We start from the raw sequence: 15,029 nt of genomic DNA, 5'->3' as shown, positions 1-15,029 counted from the left end.
TGTACAGTATAAGTAATAGAGTAGTTATTAACCAAGGGTGGGAGATTATCTTAACCTAAACGTTTAAACATTACTGAGTGCATTCGTTACCTTCCCTATTTTTACCATACATTATTTGTCACTATTCACTTTTTCTAGCATGCTTTTGAGACTCAGTTTTCTAAATTATCAAGTGAATTCAGTGGTTTAACATCTGCCTTTGTAAAGCATACATAGAATGATAATATATATATTGTGCCAGATGGCTGGGACCCTTGCCCGGTCGGGATGCCTCGATGATAGAAGGACCGGGAGAGACGCAATACCTCCCCCAGAACACAGACAGGGCAACCACCCTGGATTTCATCGGGGCCACAGGCTTGGAACTTGGAAGCTCAACCATGCTGGGGCCTGTGGCCACCACCGGGGTGCCTGGACAGTCTCCAGAGCCCCAGAAAAGGATCCGAGTGCACCTGAAGCCCTTCTGGGTGCCTATGCAGTACTTCCACCACACTTGGGAGTGCTGCTGAAAGGAGATCAGAGTGCACCTGGGATACGTTTGGGTGCACTATAAAAGAGGCCACCTCACTCCATTCTGGGAGCCGGAGTCGGGAGGTGGAGGACAGAGCTTGTGTGCTGGAGTGAAGGCTATAGGTAAAAGAGAGAAGAGAAAAGGACTTAGCGATATTGGTTTGCTGATTGTGCACTGCATTGTAGTGACAAACATAAAGTAAAAAGAATGTGTTGCTTAAGAACTTGTGAGTCTGCGTGTCTGTCAGTGTTGGGGCTGATTTTCCACTATATATGTATATATATATATATATGTATATTATAAACTATATATTGTATCTAGAGTGGATTCTGAGAGTATTCAGACCATTTCACTAACAACACACTTTATTGTGTTGAAAATTTAATTTTAAATGGATAAAGTTGAAATCTTTGTCCATTAATCTGCCACAATTATAAAGTGAAAACATGTTTTTAGAAAGGTTTGAAATTTTATTAAAAATCAAAAACTAGGAAGAGTCCTGGCAGTTCCAAACATTTTCCATTTCACCTCCCATCCTACCTATAAGGATACACTTCCTTATCATCACGGTGTATCAGAAGGAACAGAACGTATCCTGTCCATAACAGGCATCAAACTAGCGCACAATCCTACAAACACGCTGCACACACTCCTTTTTAACGGTAAAAGCAAGAAATCAGCAGCAGAGACATGGAACACGATTTACAGCATGCCATGCAATGCATAACCAGCGGTGTACGTGGGACAATCATCAAAAACAATTGAAACACATATACAGGATCATCACAATGCTGTCAGTAGGAAGGACCCACAGTCTCTGATTTACACACGTAGAAGTTTGACTGGAAAAACATTTAATTCTAAAAGTGCCAGAGAACTTGTAAAGCTAATGAAAACTACATTAACAGACATTTGGATGTGAACCCAGAATTTGCAGGCTTGAAAAGAAGCACATGCAAATAATAAATAAGACTTTATGACCAACACCCTCCAAACCCCCACCTCATCCAATCCTGCCCCCCATCTATCCTCCTGCTCTCCACCTATCCTCCCCTCCTTATTTGCTATATATTGCCTTGGGTTCCTGTAAGTCTAGTCATGTTCCTCTGATGATGATTCCTGGTAGGAATCGAAAGCTTAGAAATAAAAAAACTATTTTATGATATGTGATTCAGTTTCATTTGTGATTCAGTTTCATTGTGCTCATAGTGCAAAGCACTCATATATCAAAGTGAATTTCCCCATAAGAAATAATGGAAACTCAGGTGATTTGTTCCACAACCCAAAACTATTCATATAAAAATGATTAATACAAAATATAAAGTAAAAATACATAAAACAAATTAACCTGCACTTTACCTTTGAAAAGAATCATGGCTGGTGTGAGTGAGTTTCTAAACTCTTGTGGGATTCCACCCAATGGGACGACACGCGGAAGAGCGTCCCAAAGCAATCGCAGTCTCCCAGCGCTGTAGCAGTTCGCTGTAAAAGCGAATCTGAAAAGATCGTGGACATGCTATAAGTGCCTGCCGTCGATGGGTGATATAAGGAACAAGGAGCATTATAAATTCAGGGCACTGCCTGACTGCTGTGTCTGTTTCAAGCTGAATAAAGCTGGTGTTGACTCAGCTTTGTGTCTTAGTGTGCAAGACGGGGACTCGCACGTCACAGCACACATGCGCGCGCGAGCACACACACACATACAAACACGCACACGAGCAAGCACACACACATACACACGCGCGCGCACACACAGTCACAATGCTAATGCTGTTGTAAACAGTATACGCTTGTATGGATGTTTACTATGAGTGAGGCACGCCGACTCAGACAGAGAATAGGAGACGATTGCCCACAATCCCGCAGCGAGAGTGAGAGAAGAACCATCAGCTCAGTTGTGATCACATGACGCTCAGCAGACAAAGAGTATACATACTACTCGTACTGCAAGACCTCGCTCGTTTATCAAGTCAAAATTTATTAAAAATTATTGCTCATCTTGCAAAACACTCGTAAACCAAGTTACTCGCAAACCGAGGTTCCACTGTGTATATATATATATATATATATATATATATATATATATATATATATATATATATATATATATATATATACTGTATATATTTAAAGAGAGAGAGACTTTTTGTGTGATGTATGAACAGAAGGGTGCTGGGTGCCAGTAACATTTTTTTCTGCCTTCATCACCCCTTGCTGTGCTTTATGATCTCTAGGTGAGCTGGTTGTGTACCAAGATGTTATTCCAGTGAGGATGGACTGTATTGAACTCCTGTAGAGGTTAATGAAAACAGATGGAGAAATCCAAGCTCTCCTCAGACATCAGAGGAAGAACAAGATGTTGGTGAGTCTTGAGTATATAAACATCACCTTTGTGCCGTTTTACTTTATTTATGGTGCATGGCTTTGCTAGCTAAATATTGAGATGAGACTGCATTACTACCACTACTGTAGTAGCCATGTCAGCTGTGCGTGGTAGTGGTGCCTCCAAAGTGTTGTTCTTAAATGTTTTTGCTAATGCTTATGTTTGTTTTGTTTTATTTTATCCTCCATTGCACTAAATAGTATTTTCAGTGCAATATGTTGGTCTTTCAGTATGTGTGATTTTGTGTGTTGTATGTGTTTGATTGGTATAATGTTTTCACGCTTGATGAGTGAGTCTGTTAACCCAGAGGTGTTGCATTTTTTTTAGTAATAAGCTCATTTTGCGCTAGTCTGTTGTGTTTCCACTCTGCCATTTCTGTCGTACAGATACATTTAAAATACTATGGGTTTTATTATTATTGTAATTACTCCCTGAAACCCTTGAAAACACAATGGCTGCTGCTAAACTGGTTCTGATGCTGGCCCTGTATGTATATGTTGTCTACAATTTTTGTTGTGACTTTTTTTTTCCATAAAACTGTATACCCACTCTGAATCTGTTTTTAATAAATACCTTTACATAATAATAAGCTGAACTGAAAAAAATTAAAAAGGGATTAATGGGGCTACATTAATAGTAGTGAACTGTAAAATGAATATACACTGTATATCTTTAGGGGCATTTCTTATTCTACTTGAGTTTTAATTATCATTTACATAAAGTAATTTAATCCTTCCATGCACTCCCTTTTTGATACACAATTTTTCTACTACAGGACCGTGTCATCAGCATTAGACTAGATGAAGGAACTAACTCCAAAGATGATGCCAGGGCTAAGACATTTACAGTATGCATTTGTAAATAACCACCTTACACTGCACCTTATTAAATAGGACTTTTATACAATTAACATTTAAAATTTCCACTTTAACTCATTAGCCTCCCCAGTCCCCTACTGAGAGACTTCCCAGGTGCAGAGAACTGACCTTTGTATTTACCAGATAATTAACAGGCTATTTTGTTTTCATTAAATTCTCATGATAATACATACAAATTGATATTGTAATGCTATTTCTAGAAATTAGTTTTTTTTAGTAAATACACAACTCTCCAAAAACATAGTTTGTGTATTTTTGGCAGCAGTAATAACCATTTTGACAATGGAATGAAATATGTGCAACACCTTGGTTCCCGTGACAATTGCACGAATGAGTTGTGGAAGCAGTGGGCAAAGAGGTAATGAAACTGAAAAAATATATTGCGTCAGCGTCGAAATTAATCCTCAATTGTCTGTGAAAGATATAACTCAGCATAATTTAATGTGGTGTCAAGGTGTTTGCTACAATTACACAGAGTGGAAAAGCAGATAAATCACATTTTCAAGAAAATTACTAAAGGCACTGGATGGGAGCAGAAATAAACACTTAAGCCAGAAAATTATCAGACAGTATGACTTCTAATACCGTAGGGTGGTTGACAAATTGACATTACAATACTTCAAACAATGTGTTCTGAGAGATTTAGCTTTACCAGCTAGCGTTCATTGAGTTTTATGGAATCATTTAGTCTTTTAAAAAGGACATAGGGTCACTTTTGTAACACACAATTACACAGGCAGTTTCACACAGGCTCCAGCTGATTGTGTCCCATGGGTTTCTCTCAGATGCTGACCCCTTCCTTTTTTGTACAAATGGTCTCTTAGGATAACTCTGGTGTCAAATGGTTTCACTCACTTGTCAAACATGCATACAAAATCGTTACTTGCAATGGACTTTCAAAGCAAATGTCTTCTCTTACCCTTACATGAACAAGCAAAGCAGCCTAAGAAATGCATGAGCTATAACACATTTCTCTAGTAGATACAAAATGAGCCATCGCATTAAGTAAATTAAAATTTACTTCAAAAAGAAAAAATCACTAGGCGTATCACACTGTTCTTTTCAATTAGCTTTACAGGAAAATATGTAATTCCTCTTAGTTATTTTGCTTTAAGACATCCTTGTAAACAACAGATTTTATTACAAAACTGAATAGCAGAAACTGTAGTGTATCTAAAATATAAATATACAGTCCTGAAATAAGTAAAATATAATATTATTAAGAAACATATAGTTTTTCAGTATAGGAACTTTCAAAATGAAAAAATTATGGTGTTTATTTTAAGTGAATTTAACATGGGTAGGCACAGTTCTGGAATACTGTAAAGAGAGACCTTCAGTAATCTGCCTCATTATTGGTTCATTCATTAATCTAGCATTATTGCTGGATCATGGGTTGGGGGGCTCCCTCTTGAACTCACAATTGTGCCACACTTCACACTGCCACATCACTCTTCATAGCCACCTTTCCGGTGCACTGTGCCATCATGGCTCAATAAACAATGCATCAAAGCAATAAGGTGTTAGCTCCCACACTCTACTGTGAAGCTGTGATCAAGGCAAGGGGAAGGGCTGTAAAGTCCCAAGACTGTTGAAGCAATAAAGGGCAGGTATCATTTGTGCGGTGATTGAGAGAAAGTCTGATGTTTATTTCTAGTACTGAAAATGCCAAAGTGCTGGTACTGTACCATTTTTAAATGTTGTGTTTTTGATACCTTTCCTATACAGGTATATGGTTTCATTAAAATTTCATTTTCATTTAGCATTTCTGTTTCCTTTTTTATTCAACTTGTGCTGATTTGCATGATATTTTCCTTAAACAATAATAAAATAATAAGAAGAAAAATAATACATATTATTTAAAAGCAAATAAAGTGTTACACATTAAATCAAAATATTTATATAACACCTTCCAATGCAAAGTATAATACAAAGTGCTTTATATATGATGTTAAGTGTGCTTTACAAATAGTAGTAGCTGGGAATAAAGAAAAACAATAATAAAATAAACAATTATACTTTGGGTCAGATTTTCAAGTAGGGAAAGAAAAGAGAGTCAGTCTGTTCAGATGTCATCAAGGATAAGATCATGGTATTCTTCTTTCTTCCACCAGCCTCACTGAATTTCATCCAGATGGCGGTTCCACCAGATACCAAGAAAGGAAACAAACAAAAAACAATGTGATTTGTCACAAATTTAACAAAACTTTAAGTTTTAACTCATGATTTAAACAACTTTACCACTGAGGTCCGAAATATAATAATAGTCCTTTATATTTATACTAGTCATTTAGCCCGTTACAATAACGGGCGCTAGAACAGTAGTGCATAAACATTAGTAGGAACAGTCTATATTAAATGGCAAGGGACTTTGACCTCATTCTTTTTGTTGGTCGTATTTTTCTTTCTTTCAGCCTTTCTTTTGTTGATGTTTACTTGCTGAGCTGACCGTTCTTCGTGGGCTGCCGCCGTGTATTGTGTGTCTTTAATTTTCTGTGACAGTAATACTGTCTTGACCGGCTCTATTCAATAAGGGCGCGTAGATAATTTAGTTCAAATGGCTCTGGAATATGTGAAGAGCAACAGGTGCAGATCTTTATTTACGCGCGCCTTTATTCGCTGCGCCTAATTGAGGTCGTGCTTATGAGGCTCGCCTTTTTGTGCGCGCCCTTATTGAAGGATGCCTGTGTGCGCCCTTATTGAAGGATACCGTCTTGTACGTCCGCTGGCTTGTACGTCCGTAATATACGTCCGTACGTCCGTAATATACCTTTAATTTTCTCTGGCGGTAATACAGGCGTGCGCGTCGGTAATATGCCTTTAATCTCCTCTGACAGTAATACTGGCTTGTATGTGGCTGTAATATGCGTCACTGTATTATGTACCTTTAATTTCCTCTCGCAGTAATACTGGTTTGTATTTCCGTAAAACGCCTCTAACTTTCTCTGACAGTAATATCGCGCATGCGCACTTCACCAGAAGACACCCACACACGGACACCTGGACGCACATAGGGATTTTATATATATAGATAGCATCTTTCCTATGCTCAAGGCTCTTCACAGAGTTTCAGAAAGAACAGCAGTGTATATATACATAACATTGGATACAAATAATATCCACATAGAACACTAAAAGCAGATAAATACAGGATATATAAAGCATTATATAAAATAAAAGACAATAAACCAGAGTAAAATACTAAATTCAATACTAAAAGAAAAGCCTGATCAAGTAACATAATTTATGATATAATACACGCACAAATTATCCTGAGCATCAGGACAGAGAGGTAAACTGAAAGAAGGAGTGGAATGTTAGGTTAAGTTAAACACTTTCCAGAACAGATGAGCTACAAATTGTTTTTCAAAAGAATGAATTGAGTCAGCTGATCTAATTAATTTGGTAGGTCATTCCAAAGTCTGGGTGCTATGAAGCTGAAGGCCCTGTCACCCACAGAGTGCAGGTTAGTGTGAGGCACAACAAGACTGCCAGAATCAGAGGACCTTAGTGTGCGAATAGGAGCATAGCAATGGAAAAGGTCACTGATGTAGTCTAGTGCAAGGTCATTTAAAGCTTTGTAGGTTATTAATAGAATTTTATATTCAATTTTGTAAGACACAGAGCCAGTGGAGACAAAGCAGGATGGGTGTGATGTGCTTGCTGTTGCTGGTCCGTGTTAGGACTCTTGCAGCAGAATTGTGAATCAGCTGTAGCTGTGATGTAAGATTAGAAGCGGCACCTGCCAGTAGAGAGATAACAATAATAAATGCAGAATGTGATAAAAGCATGGACAAGTTTCTCAGCATTAGAAAAGGAGAGGAATGAGCTGACACGGGATATGTTATGGAGTTGAAAGTAAGAAAGTTTCTTAATGTGGATTATGTGGGCGGAATAAGAAAGGGAGGAATCACAAATGACACCAAGATTCCTAGCATTAGAAGAAGGTCTAAGAGATCACCGTCAAGAGTGACTGAGAAGGAGCTCATTTTCTTAAGTAGCACTTTAGTGCCAATTTGAAGGAGTTAAGTTTTGTTGCAATTTAATTTTAAAAAATTCTGCTCCATCCAGGTTTTAATTTCACTGAGGCAAGTTGTGTGCTGAGAAAGCCCTGATGAAGTTTCACTTTTAACATTGAAATACAGTTGAGTTTCCTCTGCATCAAAATGATAACGTAGTCCAAAGCTACAAATAATATGGTCAAGGGGAATCATATAGGTACAGAAGAGCAGAGGGCTGAAGAATGAGCCCTGAGTAACTCCTTTTGTGACTGGCACTGAGCTAGACCTACTGTTGCCAATACTAATAAACTCTTGCCTATCAGTCAGATAGGACTTGAACCACTGGAGGGCAGTGCCAGAGATACCCAGCATGTTCTCCATTCTGGAGAGTAGAATGTCATGGTTGACAGAAGGGCGGCACGGTGGCGCAGTGGGTAGCGCTGCTGCCTTGCGTTAGGAGGCCTGGATTCGCTTCCCGGGTCCTCCCTGCGTGGAGTTTGCATGTTCTCCCCGTGTCTGCGTGGGTTTCCTCTGGGTGCTCCGGTTTCCTCCCAAAGTCCAAGGACATGCAGGTTAGGTGCATTGGCGATTCTAAATTGTGCTTGGTGTGTGTGTGTGTGTGTGCCCTGCGGTAGGCTGGTGCCCTGCCCGGGGTTTAGTTCCTGCCTTGCGCTCTGTGTTGGCTGGGATTGGCTCCAGCAGACCCCCGTGACCCTGTAGTTAGGATATAGCGGGTTGGATAATGGATAGATGGATGTTTGACAGTGCTAAATGCTGCACTGAGGTCTAACAGAATTAATATGTCATAAACATATTAGTTACCCAAAGTTAAGTAACTGGTGAGTTGGGAGGCTACAAGACGCTCAAGAACTTTTGACAGAAAAGAAAGTGAGAAATAAATCAGAAATTGTTATGATGGTCAGCATCAAGACCAGACTATTTTAAGAAAGGTTACAGAAGCAATTTTAAAAGTGGCTGGCACAGAGCCGGTGTTAAGGGATGTATTTATTATTGTCATAACAGTTGACTTATGGCATGAAAGCAGGATTTAAGAAGTGTGGTAGGGATGGGGTCCAGTATACAAGTAGTCGGCCTTATCTTCCAAAGTAAGTCATTAACAAATGTAGGTGTGACTGGTGAAAATTTACAAAAGGAGCTGGATGGAGTGGGAAGACGGAGAAAGATATAAATGGATGATGAATTTGTGTTAGTTGAATTATTTCGATTTTTAATTTTATTACAGAAAAAATGGTGGAATTTTTTCATACACTTCAGTAGAAGAGGTAACTTGGCCAGATGCAAGTTGAAGTAGCTTATCAACAGCACAGAACAAAATATCTCTATAGGTAGATTATCCCATATTTTTAGAGCATACAAACAAAAACAAGTCTCATCACGTCTTTTACGTTTTACTCTTGGAATAGCAAGCAAAGTAGAACTTGAGGAGCTAAGATTGCGACTGGGAAAGTAAGGCAACAAATTTTCTAAGATATATGAAGGTGCAAGATTATTCAAAGCCTTATAAAGAAGTAGCAGTATTTTAAAATACAGTAGATTCTGAAACACACAGGCAGCCATTGTAGAGACGCTAATACTGGTGTAATGTGGTCAGATTTCTTCTTTTTTCAGCTAGGATTCATGTAGTTTTGGTGACATAATTAATACAAGATTTAACATTAAATTCATTCAATATAAAATGACTCCAATTTCTAAACTTTTTATTGTGGTTATTAATATTTTTTTTCCTTTTATAATTAAGAAAAAATTACAAGTGAGCAACTGCATAATGGTGTTTAGGTAATCTGCCTAGACTCTTTGGGTTATCTGGGAGTATAGATAAATAAAGCTGTATGTCATCTGCATTGCTGTGGTAATTTATATCATGTTTTGAGATACTCTTGACTAAAGGGTGCATGTAAACCGAAAAGAGTAACTGATACTTGCAGGGAGCCATATTCAATGCTATGTGTTTCCATATACAGTCAACATGATTTAGAAAGAAACTTCTCCCTGTTAGATAAGACTCAAAACAAGTGCAAGAGTCGATTTTCTTATTAGTAATAAGATTATTTATGAAGTCTTAACTTATAAAAGCTTGCACATTCAGAAAAGCCATATAACTTGGAAGCAGATTGCTTATGGGCTTCCAAATGGGTACATACTGTATGTTGATTAGATTACTATTACAGTATTTCCATAGAAGCATGTTCAGTAATGTGGGAGGAAAACTGAACTACTAGGTGAAAAAACCATTCAGGCACAGGAAGAACAAAGGAAACAACTTTTTTTTTTTGCTAGTTAAACAAATGCTTTTCAAAATCAGACAGATTCAAAGTGGTCTTACAGAGAATTATCTGTGCATCTTCAAATTGCAATAATTAAATGTCTACATAAAGTTTGTCTACTTAAATTTTAATTACTCATTAAAATCTACCAGCATTACCTACATTGTTGGTGTTTTGTGTAAAAACCCCATAGTTCTCTCTGTAAATGGTACTTCAGTTTATTTTCATGCACAAGTCCCCGTCTTTAATATCACTTAACAGAACTGTTTTTGATTACCCACTTTCTCTAATCTATGCTTAATTACTTTTTTCTCCAGATGTTCTCCTCTTACAATGTGTTGCAGACATTTGTTTTGGCTTACAACAGTGTCAGAAAACATTCTATCTTGATTTACTCTTTTTAAAAGTATTCTTATCTTTTACAGGCTTGCCAATTATCCTATGTTCACATTTCAAAATCCTCTAACTGTCCGTCTTCCTTCCTTAATGTAGGAAATTGTTTCATTTTCTCTTTTTCCATAATCTGTACAAACTATTTAAAACGTTGACTTCATCTGAGTGACTTTCATACACCGTTATGTGTTTCATTTAATTATTAATTTGTCATGGGTGGGGATTTACTTGTTCCTAACCTATTTTGTTAAAATTGAGTTGCTTGTGTGGAATGTTACTTGATTTTAATAAAATCAATAAAATGTTAAAAAAAAATTATTAATTTGTCTTTGCGTTCCTTCCAGAGTTGACCTCCATAGCTGCCTGTAATTGTTACTTGCAACTTTGGCTTTTTCTGTAACACCTTTCCATTACAATGATCAGACTTTGAATTTCATATGTTGAATGCAGACTGTGTTTTATCCTGTCATCTACTAAATCCAAACTTTCTTCTCCACCTCAGATTCAAGAATACTTTCTGCTCTTTATGTTTAACTTTTCACGGCACAGTCTCAAAATGGTTAATCCTGGAAGTTCACAGGTGTAGAGTTCTTGGTTGAAATCTCAGTCTTTTAACTGCCCATGTTGAGTTTTATTTTCTTCATGTTCACATGGACTACCCAATATTGAGTTTTCTTTCTACTGTACATCCAAAAGAGGCGCTAATTATATTAATTGAATTGTGACCGCAAAGGACAAGTATCCCAGCTATGGCTAGATCTTACTTGGTGCATTATGATGATGGAACATGCCATGCTTCAGCATGACAGCATGTTGCAGGATGGATAGATGGCTGCTTCACTGATTGACAACTGTGCATTTACATCTTCTGTAGTATTGTGAGGAACACTTTGAAAAATGGACCAATCAAAAGCGTAAGCCACACATCTCAACACCCAAGGAATAAGTTACATCTACAATTCTTCAAATTTTCTTATTTCTGCTGACACTGAACTGATTTAAGCATGATAGAAAACAGAACAATGATTCCCTTTACTCTGCTATATCCATTTTGCCTTTTAGTTGCCTTACTTCATAATGTTGTCATCACAATACTTCATAGCTAGGATGATGTTTGCAAAATGATGTGCATTGTGACTTTGGGTTACTCAAACCTCACAATTTTCTTTAACTTCAAATCTGAGTTTTTTCCATGAGTGCTATGATATTTTGATCACTATATTATGTCAAGATTTTTCAGAATGCTTTTATCACTTTATTCATCCAAATTTGTGAAGCATAATGGTAATTGTTGTTGCATGTAGTATATATATATATATATATATATATATATATATATATATATATATATATATCACAGCCATGAAAAAAACTGCAGTAGGCCTTTTGATGTATTGTGCATTCATGTGCATACATGTAAACTTATACAACAAACATGAGTTTTGTCACATAAGGTGAATGCATGCTTCATTTTAAAACTTCTTAACAAGGACTTAAAAGTTTTTCTCAAATGTACAGTTAAACAGGAATAAATCTTGACTAGCATTTTTGATGACCAATTTGATTTGAAGTGGTACACTGTTCATGTATTAATATTAATATCAAATTCTGTGTTTCCAAAATCTAGAGAGCTGCTATACAGCACTATTAATGCTGGCATACCACAAAGTCTAGTTAGATTGTATGATTCATTACAATAACACTACAACCAGCGAGGTTATGGAACAACCCTGTGATGATGAAAGATCAGCAATGAAACATTTTTAAAATATATATTCAGATCATAAAGCACTAAATAAATGGTAAAAACTAAATTAAAAAAGGGTCATTGCTATCTGGAATTGGCATGTTTTAAGCCTGTTTAATTTTAGCAAAACTACACTCATTAATTTTCAAATCATTCTGCATTTCATTAGCATTTCATGCAGCTATTGTAAAGACTTAAGAAAATATCAATTGAAGGCACGTGATCATGCCTCTGTCCTTTGTATTTAACTACAATCTGAAGTAGACTTATAATTAAATTATCTGTTATGTAAATGACTAACCCTTCACTTTTTCAGTTGGGTTTGTCTTTTCTACATAACAGAAATCTATTTTTATTATACTGATGTTCATCTTCAGATTCAAATATGTTGATACAGCTGCAGTAACAGTTTTATGGAACTATATATAATTCTGAAAAAATGTAGCTATTACTTTTTCATGGTTTTCTACTCTCCTATTTGTATGAATAATGTACAGACTGGGAGATTTATATTTAGAAACAGTAATTATATTTCAACTTAACATAACAATATTACCAAAGATATTTTTTCATTAGAGCCTTATTTTGAACTTTTTTATTTTGTTTCTGACAAAAGTAAACATTTTCAAAAAACTGTATTTGTTAAGATTCATTTATCATTTAAATAACATGCTACTGTAATAAACTTCACAAAAACTTATGTATGTTAATAAAATCTATAGGTTAGACTATAAAAAAATAATGTTAATATCCTTATTAGTGATGATTTTGGCGAAATCACAGAAATGTTCGGGAGGTTCACCAAACTACATAAAATGCATTGAAGTCAATGGGGAAAGAGGAACTGAAGTAGTTTTGGGTACATTATATTGATGCAGAAGTTTTTTAAGTGTCGCTAAGGGATGGGGAAATGTCTGCCAACAATGTTGGACCAGTTTTTGTGGCTAAAAATATAATCTGCACTGTGAAGCAGTAGTGCTAACTACTGTGGCACCCTTCCTCATACAGCAAAAGACTGAGACGGAACAAATACCATAAACGAAATACAACAAATGGCAACAGTCTAGCAATAAGTATCATTGCACTCATGGAGTTCCAATCTTGGAGCAAACATTGGCCATGTAGCAAAGTGGCCCTGTGGAACTGACTTGTTCTAATGTCTGTAGTTCCAGCTCCACCATAGCTAAAATGTCTTTTTTGTTTCTCACGTATCTGTGCAGATGCTTTGCCTTTTTTTCTTTCTTCAAGAAGAAAGAAATGACCTGTAAATGGCAATAAATCCTTCATTATTTTAATTGCACAGTGTGTGTTTCCTGATGGGAGAGGGCTACTTTAAAGCTTTTTTTTTTACTTGCAGTGGTGGCACTTATTAAATATTCATGAATAATTAGCCATGCAGCACTGCTGTGCCAGCATACAGGAATCAGTGGTATAGTGTTGGTGGCAGAACTCATAATAATCTCATTATGGTCAACAAATGTACCACTCAAAGCAAAAATCTGCAAGTTTTTATGGGGATGGAAATTAGGCTGGAGTATTGACAGGGTTGTGACATCACGCATGAGCAAAACCGATCAGCAACAATCTTACAGCATGCATGTGTGAAAGTTCATGGCTGCTACAGATCTGTGATGTCATGCTAGCCTCACTAAGCATCATGAGACTTTGGGAAAAAATGTTTGTCTAAACTAGCGACAAGTCAAATTTCCAGAATAAATATCTAGCAAACATAGTTACCAGAGAGCACAGCATAATCTCAAAGAAAACTGCTTTGGCAAATTTCTCCGATCAAAATTATATCCTTGAGTAATACATCTATACATCTATTTTATTAACTTTTTATAACTCTTTTTTTCCCATTACCACACGTCTAAAGAACATGGTGCCCAAAAGAAATTATACCTAAATTGGTCCTTCACACTCTGAGGCGGAGTGGTGGCATTTGGAAGGTTGCCGATTCAAATCCCGTAAATGCCAAAAGAGACTCTGCTCTGTTAGGCCCTTAACCTGCAATTGCTGAGTAGTGAGAAAAGTGCTATATAAATGCAAAAAATTATTACAGTGCATACTCTGACTGTCACTCATATTCAGCATCTTTAGAAATGCCAACTTTTAAGAATGAGATAAATAGAATTATTTCAAACAATCAATTAAGCTTACTGATACCATTCCAGTCCTTCAAGAAATTGCAGAGGACCAATTAAGTCTTGAAAGTTTTAAAAGGCATTGACAACTCTGACCCACAAGAATTCTTCCAGGAAATTCTACCATCAGAATTTAAGAGGAAGTATGTTTCAGACAGAAACCCAGAAATAGTTGGTCACAAAAAAGGTTGTAGGAATGTGGAACAACTTCAGAGTAATTTATGAAATGGGATGCACCAATTTTTGTATAATATGGGGATCAATCCCCAAATGTCAGATTTGTACAACAGACAAATGTTAAGTGTACCTCACTTAGGACACAAGGAACAATGAAAATGAAATGAAAAGTGACAGTTTGTGAGAAACAATGGGCTCAATGGTGTTCTTTCTGCAAAGGTGGGTGCAGTGGCTTCAGGTTTTCGTACTAGCCACGGTGTTAATTACTTACCCATTACTATTGATAATGGAACAATGGAATAGACTTGTTTTTTAAGATTCAGAAATTTGCATTCTTTCTTTTCCCTTTAGCTCGGAGCCAATAATAATGAGATGCACAGTGTGCCAAGAGGTGACCAGTTAATTTAGGTATTATTAATTAGAGGATGATTCTTGATCTTAATAAAATGCATAATTTAATTCTCTGGCTTGTTTGTGCTCTCTTTCTACTATGCCTGGCAATTCCAGAGC

This window comes from Erpetoichthys calabaricus, chromosome 4 (genome assembly GCF_900747795.2).
Source record: "Erpetoichthys calabaricus chromosome 4, fErpCal1.3, whole genome shotgun sequence".
Lineage (NCBI taxonomy): Eukaryota > Metazoa > Chordata > Cladistia > Polypteriformes > Polypteridae > Erpetoichthys > Erpetoichthys calabaricus.
The sequence above is the reverse complement of the archived record's forward strand: the minus strand, read 5'-3'. Positions refer to the sequence as shown.